Source organism: Triticum urartu, chromosome 1A (genome assembly GCF_056163025.1).
Source record: "Triticum urartu cultivar PI428250 chromosome 1A, HENAU_Tu73, whole genome shotgun sequence".
Classification (NCBI taxonomy): Eukaryota; Viridiplantae; Streptophyta; class Magnoliopsida; order Poales; family Poaceae; genus Triticum; species Triticum urartu.
Window position 1 is genome coordinate 425292192 of NC_141873.1, and position 7011 is coordinate 425299202.

Consider the following 7011-nt stretch of genomic DNA (forward strand, 5'->3'; position numbering starts at 1 on the left):
AATCATAGGTGCCAAATACATAAACTAATACCAAACTATCAAGATGACACATTTTCGTATACACTATGTATCTTGTTACGAAATACTACTAATTAATTTCTCTTGTAATTTTGGAGCGAATAAATGCCATAATCTTGGTATGGAGTATTACTAATTAATTCCGTCTGTAAATAATATTGGGAGCCAATAAAATGTCACAATGTTATTATGAAAAACTAATTAATTTCATATGGTTATTTTTAGGAGGCAATAAATGCCCTAATTGTGTATATGGAATACTAATAAACTCCTTATGGATATATTTGTAGTCTGTCAATCGATACCTACAGGATATTCCATGATGTGCGTATCATCTGAGGATCCTTATTAATTACGGTGAATTGTAAAAAGGAAACAAGCCAAAGCAGGAATGAATAAAACGGCAAGCATTGATACTCCAAGAATCAGCCATGCCTCTATATAAATAGCAGAAGGAACCAGCAAAGTAGTACAAGTCCACAACCAAAAGGACATAGGAGAAGAGAACACTAAACAATTTCGTTATGGCTCTAATCCGGATCAACACTGGTGTTCTGTGCTTGATGGCACTTTTGACGGTTTCAACCACTTTATTGTCGAGTGAAGCGTCAGGAAGGAAGATAGGTACATTTCTATTTACCAGAGCTTATCAATTGTAGTATATATGAATTTGTGGTTTCCTGGAGCTAGATAAAAAAATTGATCCTATTGCATCATTCTCTGTTGCCAATGATATGAATGTTTCTTATGAAGTTTGATCATTCAAGTTAATATATGGAAGTATTTTTGCAAGAGAAAAGTTTTTCAACCATGCCTAATAGAGTGAGGTGTTTAGTTATGATAGGCAAGTATCTTTTCCCTCATACTCGCAAAAATAGATATATAACTATTTTTCCTCGTAGTGCAAACTTGTGCGTCGTGCTCGTCGCCTTATTTGAAAGTTATCACGCCTCATAGTACTTTAAATCTAGTGTTATTTAACAATGGCATGGAATGAAAGAGGTGTTTTCCTTGTGATTTTATGATCACCATTACAGTTATGTCGTGGTACGTATGGTTTCCATAGTACAAAATAATTATATACAAGCCAGTAGATGTTCTTCCTGTGTTTGTATTAGCACTCCACAACTGTCCTACTATTTGCATAGTACATTGATTTCACAGAATCCTAGTTTAAATACAAACAACAAAAGTTTCTGATGGCACCTTTTATTTTTTATTGTTTTAGGAAAGGAAGCTAACATTGGTGTCGAGGGGCACCGTGAACCCTACACTCCATGTACGGATCCTTCATTTTGTAATGATATCTGCAACAAAGATGGTTATGGAGGTGGGACTTGCCGTGGTGGTCACTGCGAATGCATCAGATAATTGTAGCAAGAAAATGACCAAGAATAATGTTTGGAAATAAAGATCCACTTGGGAGCATTATGAATTTTTTTTCCTAGCTGGAATAATTTAAATCCCACTTTTTTATTTTCCTACTCTTTGTACTTGAACCCGTATCATGGCCTTTTTTAACATAGATGCTCACATACACATGCATTACACTCATCGTATTGGGACGATTTTTGGGCAAAATTAAAATTAAATCTACCACTGAAGTATAATTAATACTATGATTTCAACCAGAACGTTTTTTCCTCTAAATCTGGAACTACACACCAGATAGTGTCGAATCTTTTAAACTTAACCATACCTTCTACAGACCTTGATGTATGGACTTGATTAATTCTGTAGAAAAGAATCATCTTTGATACCAAGAGTTAGGACAGCTGGAAAACATATTATGGCTTATAGGCAATTGGGACCAAATAGATTCATTGTTCTTGCACACAAAATAAGCGCATACCAATGGTCCATCAAACATATTCAGCTGGAAACTAACAAGCTGCATCGTATTTTTGTTCCTGGCTATCTACCACAACAATGTTTGCACTTCTCCGACGAAGTATGGGTGATGACGACGACGCGCCTTTTGGCTAGCTCCAGTGCTTGTAGTCGTCGCTAAGTGGTCTATGGACTTGGATGTAAATTTTACTTCTGGTGTTCTTTGAACTACCTAACAGTTGGTGAATACTGCCTCGGTTGCATTTCTTATAATTCCTCATAATTTCATTTTTAGCCCTCTAGAGAAAAGGAAAGTATCTCTCTCATGATTTTATGTATCTCTCTGTAACGCCCCGAGTCCGATGCGCCAGGTGTCTTCCAGTTATTCATTGTTGTTGCCATGACATTTGCTTGCGTGTTGCATTTTGCCATGTCATCATGTGCATTGCATCATCATATTTTTCAAAACTTGCATCCGGTCACTTTCTCCATTGTCCGTTTCGACATCCGACACTCTCACATGCACCCTTTGCACCTTCCAGTTCTCGATTCGTGAGCGGGAGAAAAGCATTCTCGGCATGGGCCGAGACTTGTCGAGTGGCCTTGGTATATCACCGGTAGACCGCCTGTCAAATTTCGTTCCATTTGGAGGTCGTGTGATGCCCCAACGGTTAATCGCGTTAACCGAAACCCCTCCTTCTCTTTGCAGCCCAGCACCCCTTCATAACAGCCCACTAGCCAATCTAAACCCCGTCCATGCTCCGCGTCGTTGGATCACGATCGTGTGGGCGAAAACCGCACCTCATTTGGCCTCTTCTAGCTCCCTCTACCTATATATAGGTCCTCCCCGTCCGAATTCGTAGTCCAAACCCTAGCCTCCATCTTCCCTCCACGCCGCCGGACACGCCCGTCCGCATCAGACGCGTCCAGTGCCGCCGCCCTCGACGAATCGGAAGGCACCATGTCACCCCGCCGCCGTCTCCACCACGTGGGCCCGCGGGGCCCATCGCCGGCCCGCCCCTGGGCCGAACTGGGCCGCGCCTTGTGCCGGTGCCCGAGCCGCCCGCGCCTCCGCCTTGCGCGGCCGCCAGCTCACGCCGCCGCCCCGCAGCTCGCCGCCCACACCGACAGCCCGAGCCATCACCGCGCCTCGCCACCGGAGCCTCGCCACGCCACCGCCGCCCTTCCCGGAGCTCGCCCACGCTCCCCTCGCTGGAGAGCCTCGCCGGCGTCCTCCTCCGTCGCCAGATCTGGAGGTGGACCAGATCCACCGATTCGCCGAACCAAACGTCGCCTCCATGCCCGGATCCCTCCGTCCCGCTTCTCCTCGTCCCGCGTAGACTTTTTCGGAGGGTATAATTTCTGCCAAGTCCCCAGATTCCAACATCATGTGTGCATGTTCATCATGTCGTAACTTCACGCATATTGCTCCGTTTTGCGTGCATGTTATGTCAAATTGTTCGTCTATGAATGCTCTACATGCTAGTGTCATTTGCATGCATGTTAATGTTAATCTTGATGCCTTAATCATTGTTGAAAGAGTGCCATGTGCTGTTAACTGCTGAAAATTGTTATAACTTGCTGATTTGTCTTTTTTATAGTATTTTGTGTGTTCATCTTTTGAGCATCATGTCAACATGGTTCAGGAGCATCTTCATGCCATCTTTACAGAGGGGCAATCTATGTATTTTTATGTGCCTTGTTGTGACTAGCACAAGCTTGTGAAGTGTGCTACTTGATGTTGCTGCTGATAATTGGTGATTTTTTCTAAGTCTGTAATTGTTACATTGTGATGCCATGTTAGTTTGATGCTACCATCTATTCCATGCATAATTTGGAGATGCCTAGTTGACATGTTTTGATGTTCATGTTAGCTCTATCATGCCATGCCATTTGATGCCTCATATATGTCCTGTAGCATATGTTTTCATTGCCATGAATATGCCTAATGATGTTACCGTTTTCTATTAACTTCATGATGCCATGTTGTGAGCTTGTTATTAATTAAACTATGTCTCTTTTGGAGGTGCTCCAATTACATGATTTGAAGTAGGCTAAGAGTACTTTGTCCACATGCCAAGTTTGATAATTTTAGGCTTCATATGACCTCTGTTCCAAGCTTGCAAATATGCTATGCTGAAGTTGCTGTTTTACACTTGCTGAAACTGTTGTAACATTCAAACTTGTCTTGATGGTTCCTACTAGCTCATGCGTCATATTGTTGGGAATATAGATACCAGGTAAGACCCGCCCAGGAGGGGCCGGGTCAGCCCCAATGGCGGGTTACAAAAGAAGCCCAGTAACATTCAAGGCGGTAGTTTATTAAGACTTATAGAAGGCCTAAGCCCAGAGGCGTCTTAAGGCCCAATATTGTAAACTGCCATTGTAAGGAAAAACTTGTAAAGAAAGGCATGTAAAAGAATTCACCGAGCCGGACACGTTTTATAAGCCGGTCGGGACTCTATAGGCCGCCAAGCGTCAACCCGTGTATATAAGGGGATGACCCGACGGCGGCTTAGGTGAGGAGACAACAACTCGAAGCCAGGACAAGCATATTCGTTCCCTGGTCTTCGAAACCACAACAATTCCAAACACAACTAGACGTAGGCTTTTACCTTCATCGTAAGGGGCCGAACTAGTATAAAACCTCTCGTGTCCTTTGTCCTGATTAACCCCTTTAAGCTTCCTAGTTGCGATGGCCCTACGACTAAGTCCTTTCGCTAGGACATCTGCCGTGACAATTCCACGACAGTTGGCGCCCACCGTGGGGCCAGCGCACGGTGGATTCGAGTTCTTGAAGGGCAACTTCGAAGGGCTCAAGGGATACGCCGTGGGCTGGATGACCAAGAGTCGTCACGGCAAACTCTACATCGACGACAAAGGTTGGGGCCCCGTGGCCGGCTCAATTGAGTACGGGTACCGGGTCCCTTCAGTGGAATTCATGTCTTCATCGGCCAGATCGGCGAATTGGGCCCTGAGTCGGATGTCCACACCAACCTCGTCGAGATGGCTCAGCGCACGAGATCCGACCGGGTTCAACCCGCCGTGAGGCATGCCTTCGTGGGTTGCGTCCATGGAGGTGGATACTCTGAAGGATCAACGGATGGCGATGAGACGGCCGTCTGTTCTGACGCTACGTCATAAACAGGCGAGGTAGATTCTTTGTACCAACTGCAAGATGGCATGCTCGGGGGCTGTTCCAATGGCAGCAGTATTTCGGACCCCTTTGAGCCGCTGAATCGAGCCGGAGTCTTCATGGCTGGCACTCAACCTAGGCAGTACTCCATGGCTGCAGCAGCAACAACCACCAGGTCAGCAGCGGCCGGGTCAGGAGATCCCGCGTGCCCCGGCTCAGATGCTAATGGACCACATGAATAAGTTGACGGCTCTATTGACTGCTGTGGTGGAACCGGCGGATAAGGCCCGGCATGACGCGGAGGTGGCACAGATACATGAAGAGATGGCACGGGCCAAGGAAAATTTAGCGGTAGAAGAGGTCGGGATGGCCGCAGAGCGGGCGGCTTTGGACGCCCGTGCTCAGCAACTTCAAGCGGAGACTTTCCGGCTCTCGGTGGATCTAAACACGTCAAACGAGGTCATGAGGAGAAGGCACCAGAAAACTCAGTCACATCTAGCTCTGACATTCGATCCCAGGAACCTTTCCCACACACCTGGGGCTGGCCCAAGTAACCCGCCAGAGGCAAATCAGATCACGACACCCGGAGCACCGGTTCAGCCACGGGCCATGGAGCCGCCTCGTACGAATACCGCTCCGCCAAATTATACACCAATACCACCGGGACACTTTTCCAATCCTTTGGAGAATCTCATTGCTGCGTCGGCTCGTTTGGCAGCTCTCCCGATGGAAGGCGATTCTCTGACAGCAATCGAAACACGAAGGGTGCGAGAACTTCTTCAGACGGCTCTAGCACAGCAAGATGCGTACTCTTACAGTCAAGACAGAATCCACTCGACCCCTCGCCCAAGCCGGAGCCCGAGCTATAGCAGGCATATGGACTCAGCCGAAATGTCAAGCAACGCTCAACGCCGTAACCAACCGCGCAGGCATGAGCCGGCATAGGGCGGAGCCCTTAACTTGTCGGATCAGGAGAGGATCCGTCAAGAGGCTGAATGGGCGATTCAACTAGCAGCTGAACATGCGGCTCATCAGGCTTTTCCAGCTTATCCAGCAAACTCTGTTGACGAAGGAGTAGCCACAAGAATAGGAGGTGTCCCTTGCCTGGTGCCAGCTATACGTAATGAGCGCTTTCCCAAAGACTTCAAGGGGCCTCGTAAGGTGCCTAATTACATGGCTGACTTGTAGCCTGGGGCCTGGATTGAGAGTTATGAGATGGCGATGGGGCTATTGGAAGTCAGCGATGCAACAATGGCTAGGTACTTCCATCGGCTCCTGGGCGGAATTAAAAGCCCAGTTCATTCAGAACTTCAAGGACACATGCAAACAACCGATGTCAATCGTGGACCTGACCAATTGTAAGCAAGAGGAAGGTGAGTCCACAACCCATTGGGTGCGCCGGGTCAAGGAGATAATACATTCATATGATAAGATGAATGCCGGCTCGGCAGTCTTAATGTTGGAGAAAAATTGCCGTTTTGAACCTCTGAAGCCGAAGCTGGGGCGGATCAAGCGTGACTGCAATGACATGGGCCAGTTGATGGCGGCTCTGGTCAAGTATGCTGATTCTGACAGTACCAAGGATCCTGTGTCTGATGAAGAAAAAACAGGGAAGGGAAAGAAGAACGGCAACGACAAGGGTCACCAGCATAACCCGATAAACCAAGGAGGTAATAAACGTAAGGCTGACGAATTTGTGGCTAACACCAATGCACAGGGCAACAACCAACGACGCAAGGGTAGGGAACCCCTAGGATAGGCGGGTCAGGTCCCACCCTCGAGCAACTATTGAGTGAACCTTGTCCAAGACAAGACACCCGGAAGAAGCCAGCCACCCATCTGTGGAAGGACTGTACAATCATGAAGGCATTTAAAAATTCCAACACATTTGATGGAAGTCACGGGCCTGGCGGCGGTTCAGGCGGAGGCGGCTTTCATGGCCCGGGCGCCGGTTCAGGTGGAGGCAGTTTTCACGATCAGGGCCATCCGGGTAACCAGGGAGGTTATAATCCACAACCCGGCCAAGG

General features: G+C 47.3%; 1 long non-coding RNA gene across 1 annotated transcript; it reads left to right on the plus strand.

Annotated features, from left to right (window-relative positions):
• The first annotated feature begins 467 nt into the window (after positions 1-467).
• LOC147991530 (uncharacterized) lies at positions 468-1446 on the plus strand. Its single transcript, XR_015613936.1, has 2 exons — positions 468-642; positions 1247-1446. It is a non-coding gene; the product is annotated as an uncharacterized LOC147991530 (long non-coding RNA).
• The last annotated feature ends 5565 nt before the right edge of the window (positions 1447-7011 follow it).